Genomic DNA, 12,152 nt, shown 5'->3' on the forward strand with positions numbered 1-12,152 from the left:
GACAGTCGCCGAGTCGCGCGGGCAGCGGCTGGCGGGTCTGGACCTCTGCGCTGCGTGGCGGAGATTCACTCGTCTAGCGCAGACTGTCACCTCCAAAAATCCTTCGGATTCCCGGCCGGTCTCTCTTTAGTGGAATTTTGCTAGGAGTTTCTCAGCAGGTCGAATCTAAGCGTATCCATGCGTCTCTCTGACCCTGTTGTTGAGGAGGTACTGAAAGCGCTGCCTCCCCTCTCGCCGCCATGTTGGATCCCCTCATTTGTATTTCTTATAATGTAATGTGTTTCTTTTCATATTTGATTTTATTTATTTTAGTTTTCTGTTTTAGTTTAAGGATTCATCTGTTTTGCTTATCCATTTGAATAACCACTTATTTGTTGTTTCATTGATCTTTTTGTCATCATTGTTCTAATTAGTTTTACATGACAGTAGAATGCATTTTGACACATCAGACATAAGTGGAGTATAACTACTCATTCTTCTGGTTGTACATAGTGTAGAGTTTCTCAGGTCTTGTAATCGTATATGCACATAGGGTAATAATGTCTGATTTATTCTATTATCATTACTACCCCTAGTTTTAAGCTTTTTTAATATTTTTCTTTTTTTAGTTGTCAATGTACCTTTATTTTTATTTATATCTGGTGCTGAGAATCGAACCCAGTGCCTCACACATTCTCAGCAAGTGCTCTACAACTGAGCTACAACTTCAGCCCTAGCTTTGAGCTTTGTTCCAGGACCTCCTAGCTTTGAGAGTCTGGGTTGAGAAATCAGCTGAGATCCAAATTGGTTTCACCTATATGTAATCTCGTATTTGTATCTCACAGCCTTCAAAATTTTATCCTTATTCTGTATGCTCCCTTCACTCCAGTCTGTCCAATCCAAAATATCTCTATTTTCTGCCCCCCCTTATTGTGAATTAGCATATATATTACAGAGAAAACACTTGGCCTTTGGTTCTTTGGGATGGACTTATTTTGCTTAGCATGATATTCTCCAGTTCCATCTATTTACCTGCAAATGCCATAAGTTCATATTCCATTGTGTGTGTGTGTGTGTGTGTGTGTGTGTGTTTGTGTCACATTTTCTTTACCCATTCAACTGTTGAAGGGCACCTAGGTTGGTTCTATATCTTGGCTGTTGAGAATTGAGCTGCTATAAATGTTGATGTGGCCATGTTGCTGTAGTATTCTGATTTTAAGTCCTTTGGGTATAAACCAATGAGTGGGATAGCTGGGTCAAATGGTAGTTTCTTTCCAAGGTTTCTGAGGAATCACCATACTGCTTTCCATATTGGTTGCACCAATTTTCAGTCCCACCAGCAATGTATGAGTCTACCTTTCTCTCCACATCCTCACCAACATTTGTTGTTGCTTGTATTCTTGATAAATTCCATTCTGACGGGAGTGAGATGAAATCTTAGAGTAGTTTTGATTTGCATTTCTCTGATTGCTACAGATGTTGAACATGTTTTGTATATTTGTTGATGGATTGTATTTCTTCTTCTGTGAAGTGTCTTTTCATTTCTTTATCCCATTTATTGATTGGGTTATTTGCTATTTTTTAAGAGTTGATTTTTTTTTTTTTTTTTTTTGAGATTTTTATACATCCTGGGGATTAATGCTTTATCTAATGTGATAAAGATTTTCTCCAATTTGGTAGGTTCTCTCTTCACATTATTCATTGTTTTCTTTGCTGTGAAGAGGCTTTTAAGTTTGAATCCATCCCATTTATTTATTCTTGATTTTACTTCTTGCACTTTAGGAGTCTATTGTCAAGGAAGTCAGTTCCTAAGTGACATGATGGAGGTTTGGGCCTACATTTTCTTCTATTACATACAGAGTCTCTGTTCTCAGGCCTGTCTTTGATACACTTTGAGTTGAGTTTTGTGCAGGGTGAGAGGTAGGGGTCTAATTTCATTTTGTTACATATGGATTTCCAGTTTTCCCAGCACTATTTGTTGAAGAGGCTATCTTTTCTCCAAAGAATGTTTTTGGCACCTTTGTCTAGTATGAGATAACTGTATTTATGTGGGTTTGTCTCTGTGTCTTCTATTCTGTACTATTTGTTGATGTGTCTGTTTTGGTGCCAATATTATGCTGTTTTTGTTACTATAGCTCTGTAGTATAGTTTAAGTTCTGCTATTTTGATGCCTCCTCCTTCACTTTTCTTGCTAAGGATTGTTTTGGATACTCTGGGTTTCTTATTTTTCCAAATGAACTTCATGATTCCTTTTTCTATTTCTATGAAGAATGTCATTGGGATTTTAATAGGAATTGCATTAAATGCTTTTGGTAATGTGGCTATTTTGACAATGTTAATTCTGCCTATCCAAGAACATGGGAGATCTTTCCATATTCTAAGGACTTCTTCAATTTGTTTCTATAGTGTTCTGTACCTTTCATTGTAGAGGTCTTTGACCTCTTTTGTTAGATTGATTCCCAAGTATTTTATTGTTTTCAGGGCTATTGTGAATAGGATAGTTTTCCTAATTTCTCTTTCAGTGTATTTATCACTGATGTATAGAAATGCATTTCATTTATGGGTATTGATTTTATATCCTGCTACTTTGCTGAATTTATTTATTAGTTCTAAAAGTTTTCTGGTGGAATTTTTCAGATCTTCTAAATATAGAATTATATCATCAGCAAATAGTGATAGTTTTGAGTTCTTCTTTTCCATATCCCTTTAATTTATTTCTTTTGTTTAATTGCTCTGGCTAGAAATTCCAAGACTATCTTAAATAGAAGTGGTGATAGAGGGCATCGTTGTCTTGTTCCAGTTTTTAGAGGGAATGCTTTCATTTTTTTTCCATTTAGAATGGTGTTTGCCTTTGGTTTATAATAGACATGAACAAGACATAATGATTGTAAATATTTATGCCCCAAACAATGGAGCAGCTATGTACATCAAACAAACCCTTCTCAATTTCAAGAATCAAATAGACCACACACAATAATACTGGGTGACTTTAACATCTCTCTCTCACTAGTGGATAGATCTTCCAAACAAAACCGAAACAAAAAACACATATAACTAAATAATACAAACAATAGTTTGGACTTAATAGAATATTTCATCCACTAATAAACAAATACATTTTCTTCTCATTGATCTTTTGTATTGCTATTTTAGTGTCTATTTCACTTGACTTCAGTCTGTATTATTTCTCTCCCTTCTACTAATTTTGGATTTAGTTTATTCTTGTTTTTCTAGTTCCTTGAGATGTAGTGATAGGTTATTTATCTGAGATTTTTCAACATTTTATTTTGGGGAGGGTACTGGAAATTGAATGCAGGGGTTCTTAACCACTGAGCAACATCCTCAGCCCTGTTTTATATTTTATTAGAGACTGGGTCTCACTGAGTTGTTAGATGCCTCACTAAATTGCTGTTATTGGCTTTGAACTGGTGATCCTCCTGCCTCAGCCTCCCAAGCCTTTGAGATAAGAGGCATTTGCTACCACAACTGGCTTGACATTTCTGATGTGGAAATTGATCGCTATTTACTTCCCTCTTAATAATGCTTTTGTTGTGTCTCTTTTCATTTGTTCAAGAATTGTTTTAATTTCCTTCTTGTTTGCTACCTTGATTTATTGGTTCTTCAAAACTAAGTTGTTTAATTTCAATGTATTTTTTCTAGTTTTCAAAGCTTTTTTTGTTATTGATTTATAGCTTTATTGCATTTTGATCAGAAAAAAATTGATGTGGTTTAATTTTAAAAAAAAAATATTTTAAGACTGGTTTTGTGGCCTACCATATTATTTATCCTGGAGAATGTTGCAAGAACTGGTGAGCAAATATATGCATTACTACGGCGGTTGGATGGAATGTTCTGTACATATATTTTAGGTTGATCTGGTCTAGAGTGCAAATTAACTCTGGTATTTCTTTGTTGATTTTTCTGTGTAGATGATCTCTGCATTGCTGAAAGTGAGGTGTTGAAGTCCCCAACAGTTAATGTATTTGAGTGTGTGTCTCCATTTAGATCTATTAGTACTTGCTTTATATATTTGAGTGTTTTAATATTGGGTACATATATATTTATAACTGCTTTTCCCTTGCCTTTTTTGACAAATTTCCTCATTGTATAATTATCTTCTTTGTCTATTTTTACTGTTTTTAATTTCAAGACTATTGCATCTAATATTAATATGGCTATTTCTGAATTTTTTGGCTTCCATTTTTATGGAATATCTCATTCCATCTGTTCACATTCAATCTGCATGTCCTGAGAAGTGAAGTGAGTTTTTGAAAGCAACATAATTGGGTCTTGCTGTTTTTATTTAAATCCATTAAATCATTTTATGTTTTTTAATTTTTTTTCACAATACCTTTATTCTGTTTATTTTCATTTTCTTTTTATGTGGTGCTGAGGATTGAACCCAGGACCTCACACATGCTAGGCAAGCAGTATACCACTGAGCTCCAGCCCCAGCTCTTATTTTATGTTTTCTAATTGAAGAATTTATCTCATTTACATTCAAGGTAATTATTTATAGGTAAAGTCTTACTATAGTCATTACAAAACTACTTTCTAGTTTTGTTGTAGTTCTTTTTTTCCCCATACTTCTCATCTTTCTTGGTGGTTAAATGAATTACTCTACTAGTGTGTTTTGATTTCCTGCTTATTAGTCTTGGTATGTGTACTATAGATTTTTGCTTTGTGGTTAACATGAGGCTTACAAAAAAATCTTTTGCTTAGAATAATCTATTTTGAAAAGACAGCAACTTAACACTATAAGAATAGAAACAAACAAATGAACAAAAGCACAAGAGAAAATATAATCACAAGGAAACTCTACAATTGTGTTCCATTTCTCCCCACATTTAATAAGCAGGCTGAGCCTATAGTAACTTCTGCTATTGTAGCACTAGATGGTACTCAGGCCCAGGTTTTCCAGGAATCTGCTGTTGATATATTGTCACTGTTTCCTTACTAGAGGACAATCCCTATACAGGTTTATCCCAAATATTCTTTTGGTGAACTTTTCTGAAAGAAATAGGAGAGTGCCTAGAAAGAGTGTTGTCTTTCCCCTTCTCTCTCTGGTGCCTATGTAGGCCCAGATGCCTTGTCTAGTTTCTAGCATGTGTTCAGAAAGAGCAGGATTCTGCCTGATTCTGTGAGTCACTAAGGATAACTTTGGCTCCTACGCAAACCCTTTGGCTACCAAAGTCATCAATCTGTATCATACCTTAAGCCCATATTCCACCCAAACCAGAAAAATATTAGGTTAGGAATAAGGCCCACAATTTTCTGGGCTGCCAATTGCTGAGGTGAGGCCCAAATTTGCTGGAATCAGCCACAACTTATGATAGAATAGAACTTTGGAAATTGTGACTCCATGTCATCCCCCTAGCACTGTAGCTGTTCTGGAGGCTGGAGGCTCCATCTACAGGCAGCTCTGGGATGGGAACCATTAGGATCTGCCCAGTGTTAGGTTTCACAAACCCAGCACTAGGTTCTAGAGCAAAGTCTTCTGTTTAATACTTAGTCTTATCTAGGTCATGTTCCACACCGCTGCCTAACATTGGGATAGTATTGGTGAAGGCAGCCCTTTGTAATGATGCTAAGCTGGGTCATGCATGAGTCTCATAGCTACAAAGACATGCACAGTCTCAAGGGTACAGCAGGCCCCCACTGCAACTGGCACAGTATAGATTTTTTTCTGATCCTATGGAAGCCCTGTTTGTGATAACTGGTCTGGCAATAGGTGTACTACCCAAGGTTTGGGGGTGTATGGTGAAGATAGTCTGTTGTCTACCAAGGCAGATGCTAAGCTGGGTTGCACCTGTGTCTCCCAGCTTTCAGCAGGAGGGCATGTGTTCCCCAGGCTCACTCCAAGGCTGCAACTAATGTGGCTTGAACTCAAGTCTGTCCCACTGGTGCACAAATCTCCACCTGATCCTTGAACTGGGCTAGAGGCTCTATCTGTGAGCCCTGGCCAGAACATGGGGCTTCTGGTTTCTAGTATTTGCTTATTCTTACCATGATAGGTCAGGCACTGGGCTCTAAAACAAAGCCTTGATCTAACTTCAATACCCTACTTCCCAGCCGATAGAATCCAGCTCTTTACTCTGCCACCTGAAGTTGGAAAACCACCTAACCTAACATAGATCTATGGCTCAGTCTGCAGTAATTGGCCTAGCATTAGGTTAGTTGTGGCTGTCCTGATATTGGGTTTCAAGTCTTAATTCTCTCTCCCTCCCCCAAGTAGGAGGTATCTCTCTGCATTGTGGTGCTTAGAGTTGGGGAAGAGGTAAAATGGGCAATTCTTTCTTTCCTGAGTTTTTCAAAGCTCTTTTCATTTTGTTATTCCAAAAGCAGACACTATGGAAACTCTCATGGTTTCCTTAGCTCTTGTGCTGGTAATTTGGTGCAAGAAAAGCTGTTTGACTTGGTTTGTCTGTGGGGTGAGATTGTCAGAGAATCACAGCTGTCATCTTGCTCCACCCTCAGTGTCTGTTGAAGTTTGATAAGAAAATATCATAACTTTTCCCAAAGTAGTAACATAACATAACATAACATAACATCATGTGAAGTTCTGGTTGCTTCACATCCTCACCATAGTTTGGCACTGCTAGAGTTTTTAGTCCCTTTGATACATCAGAAATATCTAATTTTAATTTAATTCACAATTCTCTAATGACCAATGATATTGAACACCTTTTAGATTGAATATTGATTATTCATATACCTCCCCATTTTTTGAAGTATCAGTTCAAATCTCTTGTTCATATTGTAATTTGATTGTTTGCATTTCTATTGGTTTATATGCATTCTTTATATATTCGGGCTATCAGCGCTTTAACAATGACTATTTTCCATCAGTTTGAATTGCGTATTCATTTCCTTAACAGTCTTTCAATGAGAAGAAGTTTAATTTTTAAAAGTTTCTAATTTGTAGCTAGGTGCAGGGGCCCATGCCTCTAATCCTAGCAGCTCTGGAGGGCTGGGCCCTCTAGCCTCAGCAATTTAGTGAGCCCTAAAATCAACTTCTGGAGACCCTGTCTCTAAATAAAATATAAAAATAAAGCTTGGGATATGGCACAGTGGTTAGGTGTTCCTGGTACCAAACATAAAATAAAACAAAATTTCTAATTTGTTAATTTTTTCATTTTATGGTTGTTTCTTTCTATGTTCTGCCCAAGAAACTAGTATTTATCCTTACATTATTAAGATGTTGTCTTATGTTTTCTTTCTGTTTGGTACCAGGGATCGAACCTAGGGGCACTTAACTACTGAGCCACATCCCTAGTTTTTTTTTTTTTTTTAAATTTTGAGACGGGGTCTCACTAAGTTGCTTAGGGCCTAACTAAATTGCTGAGGCTGGCCTTGAACTTGTGATCCTCCAATCTCAGTTTCCCAAGTTGCTGGGATTACAGGTGTGCACTACCATGCCTGACTCTTAAATATTTTTTAGTTTTAACTTACATTAAGGTCCTTGAGCCATTCCAAATTCTTATTGGATAAGTGTGTAAGGGAGGATCCAAGGTTATTTTTTTTTACATAATAATATCCTGGTGTTCCAGCAAGAGTTCTCTAATTTTTTTTTCAATATTACATAGCTTTGGCACTTTTTCTTCAGGGAATACAAGAAATCTTTACATGTGTACCTTTTTCAGCACTTGACTGGTTTTATCCATACACTTTATTCCGAGGTTAGTAATTACTTTATTTTGATAAATGTTTTGAAGTCATCTAATATAAGTTCAACAAATACTTTCAAGATTGCTTTGAATATTATCATTAGCTGTTCAAAATTTAACCTCCATCATGCAAAACTTTTATTGTAAGTGTTTAGCTAGTAACTGACATTTAATTTTTTTAAAAAAGTATTGTCTTTATAAGTTATATTTTAAGTCTTAAAACCAAACAACTTCAGGGAATCATCCCTTGATAAGTCCAAGAGGTTTTGTTTTTTAAAAAATTTCATTTCTGTTTCTATGTAGTTGGGAAAGGAAACAAAGAATTTGAGGTTGGAACAATAGTCAAAGAGTAGTTGAAAGGACAGGAAGGAATGGGTCTATCTCACACTAAGACCCAAGGGATACTTTTTCCCTTCTTTGAAAAGAGATTACAGAAATAAATCTCCAGAATTTACTTTGGATTTTTTAGGATACAATCAAAGCTACTTTAGAGTCAGAAGGAAAATATTATCTCTCCATCTTTATTAAGATAATATTTTGTCCAATAGAAAGGCACATTTTTTATTTTTTTATTTTTTTAATAGCTACACATGACAGTACAATGATCTTGACATATCTAAAAAGGCACGTTTTTTAATGAAAAGAGTAAGTGGTCATAACTGTGGGGAAATACTGTTGGGCAGATGGTATATTAATGAGTCATTTTGGGAAGACAACTTAGATGAATGTTACAATTTTTTAAGATACATTTTAGTTGACTCAGTAACTCTTATTCAAAGGCTCTATCTAAAGAAATATGCATACATCATTTATGTACACAAAGAAATACAAGTGTTTTCATTGTGTTCATGTGTATAATAGCATAAAAATAAGGAATGAGAGGGAAAGACATTCTCATGGATTGAATTAGCCCCCCCCCCAAAAGGTATGTGGAAGCCCTAACCTCTGTACTTCAAAAAAAGACTTACTGCAAATTAGTTAAAATAAGTTAAAATAATTAATTAAAATAATTTTACTTGTGTAAAATGGCTCCTGAAACCAATAAGAATTCTGTCCTTTTAGGAAGAGAAAAAACACCATGTGAGCACAGCCTTGCAAAGTGGGGAGAAGATGTTAATATATACAAAGAGTATTAATAATTATCCACCAACAAAGAGGCAGAAGGATTCTCTCCCAGAGCCATCCGAGATTGTGGTCCAACCAATAGCTTGATTTTTACATTACCATCCTCCAGACTTTGGCACAAAAATTTCTGTTAAATTTTTTTGAAAGGAATAATATGTGCTTTTATTTATTATAATTAATGTGAATGTCCACAGGTGTCATTTCTGACATTCTTGGACATTACTTTCCTATTTATATTTTTCCATTTCTTTTTTTCTTTCCTGAACCTGTTTGCTTAATCCTGATGGAAATTTCACCCTTACTCTTAAATTCATTATCTAGTAATGTCATTGCTCTAACTAGAACTTATTTATTCTTTTTGTGGGGGGAGGGGGTATCGGAGATTGAACTCAGGGGCATTTGACCACTCAGCCACATCCCCAGCCCCTAATTTGTATTTTATTTAGAGACAGGGTCTCACTGATTTGCTTTTGCTGAGACTGGCTTTAAACTCATAATCCTATTGCCTCAGCCTTCCAAGCTGCTGGGATTATAGGCATGCGCCACTGTGCCTGGCCATATTTATTCTTGATGAGAATTATATTTGTTTATTGTCTATCAGCATTTTTGTTCTCAACCTTAATTCTTCCATTTAACCATTATATACTTGTATTTCCTTTTTATAAGTCATTTCAGCCTGGGCCTTTTGTGCATTACAATATCAGTTAATTTATTTGGGCTTCTTATCTATTGTTGTCCAAGGACTGTAAACACAAAACATACTTTGGAATACTTGGGAAATCGTACATGAAGATATAATAGCTAAAGATGGCATTGATCTTATGGAAACCTGATGAAATCCTTAATCATTCAAGTTTTCTATGAGACTGTCCTATCTCTGCAATTTTTTCTTTACATTATAGATTATTTACTCTTTTTAGTAGTGAGAATTGAAGAACAATGAACAAATTTAATGGCATATTTCATCCCCCCAAAACATGATTTATGGGACGAAATTTAGAATTCCTTGAAATTATCCTCACTGTTAATTACTCAATTTCATTCAGATTTATTAAACTTTAAAATTGTTTTCAGTGTTTGTTATGCAATAGATTTATTGCAAAGATCCTCTCTTACAAACCCCATTCACATCTCCTCCATAATACATACATACACATGCAGAGAAAAATATCATTGTCCTGAGTTAGGCCAACCCCATCTCTAAAATCATAGACACACATAGCAAAATAAAGCAGTACCTCAATGCAGCCTCTCTTGACTTCTAGAATCCCTGTAAAAGGAATTTGATTGTGTGGAATGATGTCCTCCAGGATTTATGCCTTATATAAATGGAATAGCTATTTCCTGCTGTATCATTCAGAAATAAATGAAGAAAATATCCTTAATATGAAATATTAACAGACTTTGGGGACCTGGGACCTTTTTGTTCTCCAGCCAAATTTTGCATCAGCAAGGCTACATTCCCTAGGAAGTGAGAAGAAAGCAAAATGTCCAGATGTACAGTAATAATGCCCAGCAAAATGTCAGATGATATTGTATAGAAGTTCCCAAACAGTAAATCTCCAGGATTCCAATATTCCCAGGAAGACAGTACTATCACTAAATATTCAATGATAAAATAATGTAACAGGATATTTCTTTATTGACCTTGGAGATTCATCAAAATATGACATCATATCCTCTTATAAGAGCAGAAAGTCTTAATGTTGATCTGTGAACTCATATTTATATTATGCATTACAATAAATAAAAGAAGGCACTACATCCAATAGCAAAAATTCAGATGAAAAAACTTGAGAACTGTTTTGTTAAAAAATTCATTCATTGCTTCCACTTTGATTATGCAAGTAAAAGCAGTAAAATTTAAATATTATCTCTCTTGAAAATGTATATTTTGGTGGTTTAAAACGCATCATCATTCTGGAATTCCCTTCTTCAAAAGGTAGAGTTTAATCCCCTTCTTCTTGACTGCAGACTTACCTAGCAACACAGGATTCTAATGATAAGAAATCCTCAGAAATAATTGCATGTCACTTGCAAGTTCAGCCTTTCAAAGGAACAAGACTTGCATCTGGGGCTCCGTTTCTCTTCTTTTCTCTCTTTCTTATCTATCTTCCCTGGGGAATAGGCTACCACTTATGACTAACATGATAGAAAGGCCATGTAGTAAGAAACTGAGGCCTCTAGGCAACTGCCATTGAAGAACTGAGGCCTGCTAGTATCTAAATAAGTGAGCTTGAAATTTGACTGTACACACATATTGAACCTTGAAATGGTAACAGCCTAGTAAACAATTTGACTAAATCTTATGCAAGATGCTAAACAAGAAACACCCAGCAAAATCATTCCAAGCTTTATAATCATCAGAAGCTTCATGAAATAATAAGTACTTTTTAATCGATAAATTTGGGGATAAATTGTTATGTAACCATAACTAATGTGTGTGTGTGTGTGTGTGTGTGTGTGTGTGTGTAGGGGGAGTGAGAAAGGGAGAAACACAATGATAGTGAAGATTTCTTTTTTAGCAAGCAAAACTTTTACATCAATGAAAAAAAAGATCGTTTTTATTATATCAATTCTAAAATACACTATGTAGTAATAAGTGCATCTATTTTATTGCAGTAGATCAGAGATCATTGTGAAAACAAATAGTGTACCTATTACATAAATATACCTAACGATATACTCACAATTTTATAATAAAATTATTCTATATGGCAACTTCTGAAGGATGTTTTATAGCTAAAAGAGCCAGAGAGAAAATGAAATTCACAAAATTATAATACATCCAGCCTTAGAAAGTATATAGTTCAATTTCAGTATTTTAATTTGGTGAATTAACTAAGAGGAATTTATAGTTTCCCATCTAAGCAAATTCACTGTTTACCTAGGCTTGTGCTGGGTAACAACTCTCTCATGCACATTCAAAATATAATTTAGTGTATTTTTAGGTTAATGTGTATATAGATGCCAAGGACATTTTCATTCTAAATAAATACTGACCAATATCTTGAATGTAAGATACACTAAAATATATTGTCACTTAATATTGTATAATTTTAACAAAGCCAGATGTATATCATAAACTAAATGACAGAATTTTGCCTAGGTAGAACAAAATTCACATTGAAAACATTTATTATTATTTCATCAGAATAAGTATGGAATATATAACAAAGTAATAAATTTCAATAAAATCACAATGGGAAAATAAACACTCTGTAAAAGCCAAATTTTTTCTGTTGCCATACCCTTTAAAATGTTTGTAAGGAGTCAGATTCATGTTATTTCTCTGCTTTTGCAGCTCTACCTTGTAAAGACTAGGAACTCTCCTGTTATCACAATTAGATACTCTCAAGTATCTACCAACAGAAAGACAGA

The sequence above is a fragment of the Marmota marmota genome, unplaced genomic scaffold, assembly GCF_001458135.2.
Source record: "Marmota marmota marmota unplaced genomic scaffold, marMar, whole genome shotgun sequence".
Lineage (NCBI taxonomy): Eukaryota > Metazoa > Chordata > Mammalia > Rodentia > Sciuridae > Marmota > Marmota marmota.